This window comes from Panulirus ornatus, chromosome 14 (genome assembly GCF_036320965.1).
Source record: "Panulirus ornatus isolate Po-2019 chromosome 14, ASM3632096v1, whole genome shotgun sequence".
Lineage (NCBI taxonomy): Eukaryota > Metazoa > Arthropoda > Malacostraca > Decapoda > Palinuridae > Panulirus > Panulirus ornatus.
This window is the reverse complement of record NC_092237.1, coordinates 55,893,708-55,906,207: the sequence shown is the minus strand read 5'-3', so window position 1 is coordinate 55,906,207 and position 12,500 is coordinate 55,893,708. Positions and strand designations below refer to the sequence as shown.

Sequence of the window (12,500 nt, the reverse complement as noted above, 5' to 3'; positions counted from 1 at the left end):
ACGTCCATCTCAACCAATATAATCATATCATCTCTAACCTAACAAAGTCTCTGTCTCTACACATCCTTTATCTTCAACTCCCTCCCACTAAGTCCATCCCAGTCCCACAGTGTCCATCTCTTTACATGTCCAACGCCCGTTTTTCTCCTCTTTACCAAAGTTGCATACAACTTTTCCCTTTCTATCCATTTACCCTTCCATCCATCAACTCTCAAACATTTGCCTCCCAATGCCTCTCAACTCCTTCCCTTCCCCTAGTTACCTCCATTACTCCCCTGCCAAAGTCCTCCCCTACACCTCCCCTTGCTCTTGCCCTCCTTCTCGCTCTCCATACCCCTTCCCCCTCCCACTCATTCTTTCCTTCCTTATACTTCCCTCCCTTCCCTTTTTACCCTCAAACCTTCCTTAGATCCCCCAAACACTCCCTACGCGACATTTTTCCCCCATCCCTTCCCTAACCCCCATCCCCCACCGCCCAAACTCCCTGCCATCCTGAAGCCTCCCTGCCTAACACAATTCCATCAACATTCCCTACCTACCCTCCATCACCACCATCACCTCTCCCTGCCCTCCATCACCCCTACCTGCCCTCCATCACCCCTCCCTGCCCTCCATCACCCCTACCTGCCCTCCACCACCGTATAAAACAATAGGCTCCTTCCTCTGCTCCGAACAACAGACCAGAAGGACCCTTCTTAACCCGATGAAAAGACTGGACCCAGGGGAAAAATGCAAAATTCCTCTTGAACTGTAATGAAGAGGGGAGGGCAAGAAGAGAAGAGGAAGGAGGAGGAAGAGGAAGAGGAAGAAGAGTGGGAGTTGGTGGAAGAGAGGGAGACGAGGAGTATTAGGAGGAGTGGAAGAGAGAGGAAGAGGAGGAGGAGGAGGAGGAGGAGGAGGAGGAGGAGGAGGAGGAGGAGGAGGAGGAGGAGGATGGAAACTGTTAAGTGAAGAGGAAGGAGGAGGAGGAGCAGAAGGAGGAGCAGGAGGAGGAGGAACAGAAGGATTAGGAGGATGGAAACTGTTGAGTACCAAATGTGACCTACCCTTTTGTGTTCTTCAGGTATGGAGAGGAAGTTCCCTGAATGAGGAGGAGGAGGAGGAGGATGGAGGGGAAGAGAGAGAGGGAGGGTGGGGGGTTATGAGGCTGTGAGGCGATAGGGTGGTGGCTCACAGGCTTTGAGGGTGGAGGGAGGGAGTGGTAGAGGGGGCTTAATAGCGGAGGGTTGGGGAGAGAGAGAGAGAGAGAGAGAGAGAGAGAGAGAGAGAGAGAGAGAGAGAGAGAGAGAGAGAGAGAGAGAGAGAGAGAGGGAGAGAGGGAGAGAGATATGTGTGCATATGTGGTATGAAGTCCTATCTTGTCCCCACCCCCCACTCTCTCTCTCTCTCTCTCTCTCTCTCTCTCTCTCTCTCTCTCTCTCTCTCTCTCTCCCTCCTGCAATATGTGGGGATCTTTCTCTATATGAAAAAAAAGACAAGTGTCATCCCAACGAGAAAACTCACAGTGTACCTTCATTTCATTTCCATAATGAAAAAAAAAAATATTGGAGTTTTGGGGAGGGGCGGGCCACAGCCGACCCCCCCCAAAAAATTGCGCAGTTGGGAACACTGTCTCCGCAGAGGGAGGAGGAGGGGGGGGGGTGGTGGGAATCAGCAGTGTTACCAACCTTTCGATACACCCCCCCTCCCCTTAACAACGAATCACCAACGTTATACCATCTTTTCGGCAAACATCCCTGACACACACCTACTCGCCTGTGATACCATCTGCAGGAAACACCCCTTCCAGACCCTGAGTACGTGAGACAATTAAGAACGCCCTCCTAACATCTAATTATCGAGGGACAATTAAGATGAGACAACTCCCTCTCTTACGTACGGCACGTCAACATGAAACATCTACCACGTCCCAGGGAAGCACTCAAAGCCAGTTTGAGTGCGTCCCAGCGAAGCTCATGGGATGGCTAGAAAGCGTACCTTAGGCTGAGTGCAAGAGTGGCCAGAGTACAGTGATGCACTCAGGTCGATATAGAGTTCTTTGTGGACCTTACTCTCACGAACTTGAGTGTAATGTGGCACAGCGAGTGCAATGATGTATTGTACGTCTCGTACCCTCGTGGCTTTCTCGGTTCTTCATTACATGTGAGGTACACACACACTTGACTCCCTCATCTTTTTCATACTTTCTTGCGAAGGGGAGGGTGGGAGAAAGAGGCAGGGGGTACGTAGTTAACCACAGAGAACGACCAAAGGCCACTCGCAGAACCACCCAAAATCAACCGCACTTAACCAGAGACCCACACAGTAACGTCACTATGGCAGAGACTCCTAACTATGTTTCTGACTGGCGTAACAACAAACTGTTTTTCCTCCACTATCTGTATCCCGTTCCAACTTTGAAAAACAAATCTCTATTTGAAATAACAAAATACTTTACACTTACGCGTATCTTATACTTCCGGCGTAACGGAGAGAAATCAGTGTAAAATATATTGCCTCAAGCACGTGAATGTAGACGGCAGAAGAGACAGCAAAGGGGGCGATGACTGGAGGGGCAAAAGCGGTCTCCTTTTTATAGGGATGCGCTGCACCAAAGCATGCTTCCAAGCGGGTGTGAAAAAAAAAGTCTGGGTTTCTAGACAAGGTGGCGAAATAGGGGGAGGAAGACCTAGTGCTTGGAAATGACTGGAACTTGTAAGACTCACACACACAACACACGATCTGGATACCTCTCACGTACTGCAAGAACTACGAGTTGTCCCCCAGGTTGGGTACCACAGACCTCTAGTACCAACCAGGAAACCCTATTTACATCACCCACGGTACCAACTACTCACACACACACACACACACACACACACACACACACACACACACACACACACACACACATACACAAGAACCTACCTATAATGCACTCGTACAGAGCCACGGGCATTCAACCAAAGACTCGACCAGTCCCTCATGCAAACCCTCCCAGACATCCAGAGAAGGTCAGCCTCAGCCACGATTCATCCATTACAACCAAAGACACAAGAGGGAAAAACAATCTAACCAGAATTCCCACTGGATAAGTTACTCAGTTACCAAATCGAACTGAAAGTAAGAGTAAGAGCCAAGGGGATATCTGTAAGCACAAGGATTAAAAGTATTTCACTCATCGCGAAAGCTATTTCATTACTGAAATGAATGTTGTAAAAGCAAATGAGAAAGAAAGGAACTAATTACACTCTAATTACAGTAATGTACTGAGTCTAAATAAAAATCTAAATCAAAGAGAAAATCAGGTAGCTATGATAGCACTGGAACTCTGTGATAATTATACAAACATACATACATATATATATATATATATATATATATATATATATATATATATATATATATATATATATATATATATATATATGAGGAAAGCATTACACTATACGACCAAAGGACCCCTTGTTTGAGAGTCATGCCCCTCTAGGGCTGCGCTACAATCAGGAGCAAGGAGTTGATGGACTCCTTTAAGAGTGAGGAGTTATTCAAGAGGATTCTAACCCTTTTCCTCCACTGATAATCATGCAATCTCTTCGAAGGTGAGATCTCATTCATGATGTAACCTTATGCAGGACGAGTCTTGTAACATATAGGAGACAAAGTGTGTGTGTGTGTGTGTGTGTGTGTGTGTGTGTGTGTGTGTGTGTGTGTGTGTGTGTGTGTGTGTGTGTGTGTGTGTCCAGGAACAAACAAATTCAAATAATACCATGTCCATACAATTCAAACGTTTTCATGCATATGTATGTTTCCAATTATACAGAGGAGAGTTAATCCTTCAGGTCTCTTTTTATAAGCGCTCGGAATCATCTCTAAACAATCTGGACGTATCACATCTCATCATTTATTCCTGTAGATGCTTTTTTGTAGTGAGCACCTTAGTACCAAAAGCATTATCTCATTATAATCACTAGTTTATCTAAGTACCAAAAGCATTATCTCATTATAATCACTAGTTTATCTAAGTACCAAAAGCATTATCTCATTATCATTATTAGTTTATGTATGTACCAAAAGCATTATCTCATTATCATCATTAGTTTATGTATGTACCAAAAGCATTATCTCATTATCATCATTAGTTTATGTATGTACCAAAAGCATTATCTCATTATCATCATTAGTTTATGTATGTACCAAAAGCATTATCTCATTATCATCATTAGTTTATGTATGTACCAAAAGCATTATCTCATTATCATCATTAGTTTATGTATGTATGTAAGAATGCCACGTCTTCATGAATTACATCATCATCGAGCCCCCTTGGTACAATGTTAAAATCAAATAATCCTTTATATAATCCTTAAAGATAATCTTCATTAGAAGGCATTAATGACAGATGGTAGCTTCAAGAACAATTATCCACTAGAGCACGACGGTATAATCCCTGAACACGATGGTACAACCCTTGAGTACGACGGTACGACCCTTTGAGAACGGAGGTACGAAATTTTGAGCACGAGGGTACGAACCTTTGAGAACAGCAATACGACTCTTGAGCACGACGGTACGACCCTTGGGCACGATCGCACGACCCTTAAGCATGGCGATACGACTCTTGAGCAACGTCGGTACGGCCTCTGAGCACGACTTTACGGTCCCCTAGGTACGACCAGCCAGCAGCCCTGTGAACCCACATCTCTACCAGTCTGGTCGAGGGCCGGTCCGTCATACCCCAGGGTGGTCGTAACATCGTCCTCAAGGGGTCGTGCCGCCGTGCTCAAAGGTCGTACCGTCACGCTCAAGGAGAGGCCCGGAGATAACCGGACCCCACCAGCCGCGTGAAGCTTCGTCAAGAAAAACACTCTTCAAATTAGGACGAGGGGGCCATCAAGATGGGGGGGGTCATGAACATGCTTCCCCACCTGCGGTACGAGACCAAAGAGCCATAATCGCCGGCAAAAATGTATCAAAAATTAGCGTAATATCGCGAATCGCGGGTAAAAATAAAGAGGTACTTGTTGGCGTTGGCGGACGCTCGCCGCATACACAATGCTTCGTCTGGTGGTGAGCCAGGCGAAGATTATTCTTCAATTAACTGTTTTTGCGGTGGGACTTCTAAGTGCCTCCCGACCCGACATCGGCCCTTGGGACTTTAGGGAATAAAGCGCGTTTTACCTCGCTACCACCTGAGACCCGGTATCTAGGACAGGCGGCGGTAAAATGACCCCTAAATTAAGGGTAGATAGCGGCCAGAGTACTCCCCCCAACCCCGGGGTGCGACGGGATGTGACATCCTTAAAGAGAACAGTTAAATGTCGCGTTCGTCTACGGTTCTACGCTCACCGTCGGCGATAAGGCTCCTGTACTTTGTTCGTCCGTGTCGCTGGTCGCATCAGAGGAACCTCCGCCTCAACATTGAGCAGCAGAAAACAACAGGGAGGCTGACTAGCCCGTCCTGGCCTACCCATACAAATAGAGGAGTTATGCCCTAATCGACGGGTATCTACCGTCTCGTCCTCCTCCTCCTCCTTCTCCCTCTTCCTTCTCTATTACTTCTTCTTCTCCCTCTCGTTAAGCCCCCGCCGCCATCCAGGATTCCATCATCACCACGAAGTATAAAGATGCTCCAGGAATCTCGTTGGTCAGGGAGATGAACGCCTCTCGTCAGGGGCGTCTCGTATAAATTATTTCAAAACTCTCTTGGGATCGGAAGGTATTCGACGATGGTGCAAGGAGATGGCGGACTGTGAATTCATCAGGTGCGACTTTCTTGTGGAATCTGTGATCATTTACCGGATGAATTGGTGCATTCGAATCCCTTGAAAGCACGATGGTTCGACCCTTAAATATGATGAAGTGGTCTTCGATTGATCTAAAGGTTCAGGTCAAAGATGGGTCACAAAACCCCCCATACCCAAAGGGTCGTACAGTCGAGCTACAGGCTCTCAAATGAGTTCATTCTACACCCAATTATTTTTTCCCTTAAAATTTTTTTTTTTCCCTTAAGAAAAAAAAAAAGTTTATTGACAGGTCCTGAAGGGGAGTAAAACAATACGATAAGATAACAGTCCAATGCCACTACCTGAATTGGGGAATCATACGACCGATAAATATTTTGTGGAAAAAAAAAACTTGCTTTACCTTAGAATATTATTATTATCTGTGATAGTATAGTGACCATTAACAATGATCCGTACACAGACTTGCCTTATACTACTACTGCAGGGGATGTAAAGCTCCTAAACACACACTCTGTATAGTGTGTGCAAGAAGGAAGACAAAATAAGTGACCACAATAAAACAAACACATCTGTTATGATACTTCAAGCAACCAGTCTTATTCTATCAGATTCTGGCAACTGCCAAGTGAAAAGTGTGTGTGTGTGTGTCTGTGTGTGTGTGTGTGTGTGTGTGTGTGTGTGTGTGTGTGTGTGTGATTATCATTTGCAATTACTATTTCTGAGTTTAGAAGAGAGAGTTTCACGCTTGTGTTGTTCCGTTTCTTAAAATCGTACACATACCGCGTTTTAAACCTATACGCACACATCCATACAATCATATACGCACAACGTAGCTTACGCCAGTTACCCACGCACCGACCAACGTCGGAAGATAAAACAGGTGGACTGGCACTAAGATTGCTGTGCTGTCCGGTACTCGAACCCGGGTCCGTTAGATTGGTGGGTCGCATTGCTAAGCACACTGCACTCCAGAGGCATGAGTGTGAGTGTGTGTGTGTGTGTGTGTGTGTGTGTGTGTGTGTGTGTGTGTGTGAAAGGCCAGGTCATCATACCCACGGGTTGCACGATCGTGCTCAAGTGTCGCACGGTCGTGCTCAAGGGGGTCGCACGGTTGTGCTCAAGGGATCCACAGGGTCGTGCTCAAGGGGTCCACAGGGTCGTCCTGAAGAGGGTCATTCGATCGTTGTTTAAAAGGGGGTCGCGCCGTCGCAATGAAGGGGTCATTTCTACTACCGATAGACAACATGCACACTTACAAAACATTCCCATCTGTATCAGGGAAGGTGAGAGAGAGAGAGAGAGAGAGAGAGAGAGAGAGAGAGAGAGAGAGAGAGAGAGAGAGAGAGAGAGAGAGAGAGAGACCTGCACGGAACAGCTATTAACAGCTTAATGATCCACAACCCAGAACCCGTAACATTACCCGCCGCACATACATAATCAACAAACCATCTTTCATTAAATCCTTTTTTTTTTCTCTATCTCTTTTCTTTTCGATTCTCGAAACGTCCTCGTGTCTCGCCGCGACCACAGACCAAGACCGGCCTCCATCGCCTGACAACCGCACGGTCCAGCGAGACCTGGAGCGTAAGGGAGATTCTCCACCTTAGCTTTGGGAGGTGGCTTAGCCCCGTGTTGGCCCGAGGGACGAGAACAGGGATCACAGCGTCGTTATACACAAGATGGCAACAGAAAATGAGGAATTTGAGTCGAGGTGACCATAGATAAGTTCAGTCAGACACGGGGAACCGGTATGCAAGGGTGGGTGTGGGGAAGGGGCTGAGGGGGGGAGGGGGTAAGTGTGGAGGAAGAGTATATTGTGGGGGAAGGGAAAGAGTTGCAAGTGTGGTGGGTGGTGGGGAGATATGAGGAACTGTAGTAACGTGTGGAAGGAGCAGCAGTGTGGGAAGAGTGGTGTGGGAGAGGAGAGGTGTGGAAGAGGAGCAATGTGGGATAGAGTTACTGCGAGAAAGGATGAGAGGGGAAAAAAACGCTGTGAATACGGAGGAAAGGACTTATGTTGAGGAGGAGGAAGAAGAGGTGTGGTCGAGGAGGGAAGAGCATCGGCGGTGGGGAAAGGTGCAGTGTGAGGAAGAGGAGGAGGAGGAGGAGCAGGAAGAGGACCGTACAGGTGAAGCTAAGCCGGAGAGGAAGAAGGGAAGGAAGACGAGATGGTTCTTGGAGGCCAAGGGGGAAAAGGAGTAGTGTGGTGAGGGAGCACAATGAGGGGCATGGGGTAGGAAGGAGCACACAGACGCCTAGCTGGTAAAACCTTTGAGGCAATCTGTCATCCCCTTTTGCTCTTCGACCTACAGCAAGGATGGGTACTGTATGACACGCTCGCCGTACTCCATGACACACTCGCCGTCTTTTATCCACAACAAATAAAAGAGGATAACCATGATACAGAATCAATGCTGAAGCACAACCAGTATCGCCTCCATACACGGAGAACCCGAGACGTTTCTTCTCGCCTTCTCAGTACGACAGAGTTCGTCAAACATCTTCGATCTGTGCATTCCTACTTGTCTCACCCAAGTCTCACTCCACGTCACGCGGGGACAGTCTTCCATCTATCCCTCGAGGATGAAGTCTTAGGGGTCGACCAAGATTAACTGAGTACATCGAAGAAAGGTAATGTGTTGTGGTTCATTATTTTTTTTCATCCCGCATCGAAGTCAGCTGCCGAGGTTTGGCCCCCTTGTGTTCGCTAATGCGAGAAACGTGTTCCCGTTTGTACTCCAGAGGGATGCGAACTTCAGAAGCTGGGTTTCAACTTGTGGACACGACCAGAGGATCTTATCGAAAATTGACGTGCACGGGAAATGAATTATTGATCATTTGTAAACACGACACACGACGTCAAAATAACGACACTTCTTTCTTGTCCTTAATCAAGATGTCTCGGCGATATATATATATATATAATATATATATATATATATATATATATATATATATATATATATATATATATATATATATATATATATATATATATATATATTCCTATGAGTCCAAGGGGAAAATGAAACACGAAAAGTTCCCAAGTGCACTTTCGTGTAATAATCACATCATCAGGGGAGACACAAGAGAGAAATAAAACAGTCAGTTGATATACATCGAAGAGACGGAGCTAGGACGCCATTTGGTAAACATGTTTATATATATATATGCCTTACGTCTAACGTCAGTGTTATGCAAACTCTTTTGGGTTCGAATGTATGCCAAAAAAAAAATTTCGTCTGGGTCCTCTAACCTGGAACGCGAGAGGACCGGCGTGGGACGGAGGGCGTTCTAGCCATGTCCATGATCGTACGCTGTCCCTTAACGCGTCGTTCCTCCACTTCGGCTTCCCGATAAATATCGATGTCCGTTATCGGTAACAGGTTTGTGGAAAAAGAATACATCTTCGTCCTCCTTTTTTCTCTTTACGCTAAAGTGGAGAATTTCAAAAGCTTTTGGCTTTTAGCTTTTAAAAGTATATATATATCTCTATGACGCTTTTCTGGTTCCTATCTTTTTTTTTCTCTCTCTCTCAAAGTATTTGCATACAGCGGTCTCATAAGCGCCACTATCATATACCCAAAAATTTAATGAAGTCATAGAGAGGACACAGCAATCGACGAAACACCCCCGTTAAAAATCACTGGACGGGACAGTCACCCAATACACAGCCCAGGGCAATAACCATACGAACCACCCATTCGACCCTAACCTCGAACACTTCACCACCCATTCCCGGAAAGGTGTCATCAACTTCGTTTCAAAGAAAACGCCACTACTTTACCGTTTTCGTTAACATTGTGTTCCTATTCAGGTGTGTCTTAACTGTAGCGCATGTTCAACAAGTTCTTGAGGCCTCCGTATGAAACGGGAGCATTTACTTTTCAGGATGAATGGATGGAGAAGTACTCCAGCTCTTGCCCCCCCTTCAATTTCGATGATTTTCCAATAACATGGGAGGGGTTCCCCGCGCGGGGTTAAAGAGGGGAGGCGGTGGGGTTCGGTCTTCCTCCTGTCTGACTTTCCTGTTGAGGTAATATTCGTCGGGGGAGAGAAACGTATTGTACTTCCCACACGGGTTATGACGTCAAGGTAGAGGGCTTTAGAGGGAGGTAAGTGTAGAGAGGAAGGAGGGAGGGAGGGAGGGAGCGTACATGGCACATGCAGACGAGGCAGGGAAGTGCTGGGGAGAATAGGCGTAAAGGGAGATTAGGGAGAAAGGGGTGTAGAACGGTGAAGTGAGAGATGATAGGGCGTTAAGAGAGGGACGAAGGGTAGAAAACGGAAATTGTGTGGTGTGAAAGGGCGTAAAAGAAAGAAGTGGAGAGGGGAAAGGATGTAAATGGGAAAAGATTGGAAGAGGGGAGAAGCAGAAGGCAAGAGAAAAGGTGGCGAAATAAGATGAAGATGAAGATGAGGAAGAAGAAGAAGATGAAGAAGAAGATGAAGAAGAAGAAGAAGAAGAAGAAGAAGAAGAAGAAGAAGAAGAAGAAGAAGAAGAAGAAGAAATCAAAATGAGGATCTTCTAAATGTCCGTGGGTTAGTGTGTGAGGGATGAGGAAGGGATGAGGGAGGAATGAGGAGAGACAGAGTGTTGGAGATGGTGAGGCAGTGGTTGAGGGAGTAATGGCTGGGTGAAGGATCATCCTTGAAGACAAGCTACAGAGTCTACAGCCTTGAAAGACGAGTCAACTTGAGGTAATGCTCCACATACACGATACTTTCCTAACTTTGCCCCAGACATCTGAGGAGTATTCTAATCTACACCAAGTCATTATTCAAGGAAGCATCCTCACTTGACCCTAGTTACTTTCAAAAAGTGTCCTTGATTTACCCCCTGATATATAAGAACTACCTCAAATATCCTTCAGGTAACTAAAAAGTATCATAACTTTACCACCCACGTAACTATAGACGTATTCTAACTTTGCCTCCAGACACTTACAAAGTATCTTAACTTTTCCCCTAAAGACACTTGAGAGGGACTGTACCCTCCTAACTTTGCATACTGTCAACAGGTCACTCATCATACCACTTGGTTTTTATCAAGTCAATAACTGGTGCCCAAAATCCTTGTGCCTTCGGTGCGACGCTGTCATCCTCTCCTGTGCCCCACTACCACCAACAGGATGGGCGGGAGTGCACCATAATAAATTCGCTGGCCTCATTTTTTTTTCTTTCTTTTTGTTTTTTTTGCGTTGAAGAGAGAGAGAGAGAGAGAGAGAGAGAGAGAGAGAGAGAGAGAGAGAGAGAGAGAGAGAGAGAGAGAGCAAAAAAAAAATACGAAGAATAATATCTAATCAAATTCAGCCCCAAGTTACTGCGTCATAACTTTGGAAGCGTGAGCTGAGTGAGAGAGAGAGAGAGAGAGAGAGAGAGAGAGAGAGAGAGAGAGAGAGAGAGAGAGAGAGAGAGAGAGAGAGAGATTGGGCAGGGGGAAGGGTGTGTGTGTGTGTGTGTGTGTGTGTGGGAGATGTCCGGATGGTTGGAGTTATCTGATCGTAGGAACACAGGTGACCCCGCTAGGTCGACAGATAAAAGGTCGACGGGCTTAGGCTCAGTGACCTGGGCTGAGAGAGAGAGAGAGAGAGAGAGAGAGAGAGAGAGAGAGAGAGAGAGAGAGAGAGAGAGAGAGAGAGAGCACTACTCCCGTGCAAAAGGACGCCGGTCCCATCTACGTCCCATTTTCACCCTCCCATCTTAATCACATTGTCGACAGGGGTATCAAAAGGCACCCTGATCCTTCGTCAGTATCAATGCAAGGCTCCTACATATTCTTGCCTTCGCTCCCTGGAGCACGAAGGGGCGGTGCGACCCTCGAACACGACGGTCCGACCCTCGAACACGACGGTACGACCCTCGAACACGACGGTACGACCCTCGAACACGACGGTACGACCCTCGAACACGACAGTGCGACCCTTGAACACGACAGTGCGACCCTCGAACACGACGGTGCGACCCTTGAACACGACAGTGCGACCCTTGAACACGACAGTGCGACCCTTGAACACGACAGTGCGACCCTCGAACACGACGGTACGACCCTCGAACACGACAGTGCGACCCTTAAACACGACGGTACGACCCTTGAACACGACGGTACTACCCTCGAACACGACGGTACTACCCTCGAACACGACGGTACGACCCTTGAACACGACGGTGCGACCCTTGAAAACGATGGTACGATCCTTGAACACGACGGTGCGACCCTTGAACACGACGGTGCGACCCTTGAACACGACGGTACGACCCTGGAGCACGACATTAATACCCTGACGTACGAGAGTATGATCTTTGGCTATGATACCGTGACCTTCCCTTTGACCCTTCAAGGTTAAGGTCAAAAGACAAGCAATCGTACGCAAGGGGTCGCCCTGTCATGTTCAAGGTTCGTGCCGTCATGTTCAAGGTTCGTACCATCGTGTTCAAGGTTCGTACCGTTGTTTTTCAAGGGTCGTCCCGCTGCTCTCAAGGGTTTAAGATAACAACATATAAGATCTTTTTTAGGCAGACTAACCAGCGTACAAAAAATTACGACTCTTTTCCCCTCAACAGAGGGATTCTCTTGTTTTTTCCAGTAAGTAAATATGTCTATATATATATACATATACATATACATATATATATATATATATATATATATATATATATATATATATGCCACCCGTTAGCAAAAAATTTTGCAAATTTCTCCCGATCCGTTTCAAGCTCAGCTTGTGCAATTAAAACACGACTGGTACGCTTCGTGGTCGAACATATTCGCGT

At 46.5% G+C, this 12,500-nt stretch overlaps 1 protein-coding gene across 5 annotated transcripts in view; it reads right to left on the bottom strand.

Moving 5' to 3' along the window:
* Positions 1–12,500, bottom strand: part of LOC139753456 (EGFR adapter protein-like) — an 846,501-nt gene that overhangs the window by 598,245 nt on the left and 235,756 nt on the right. The window lies entirely within an intron of this gene.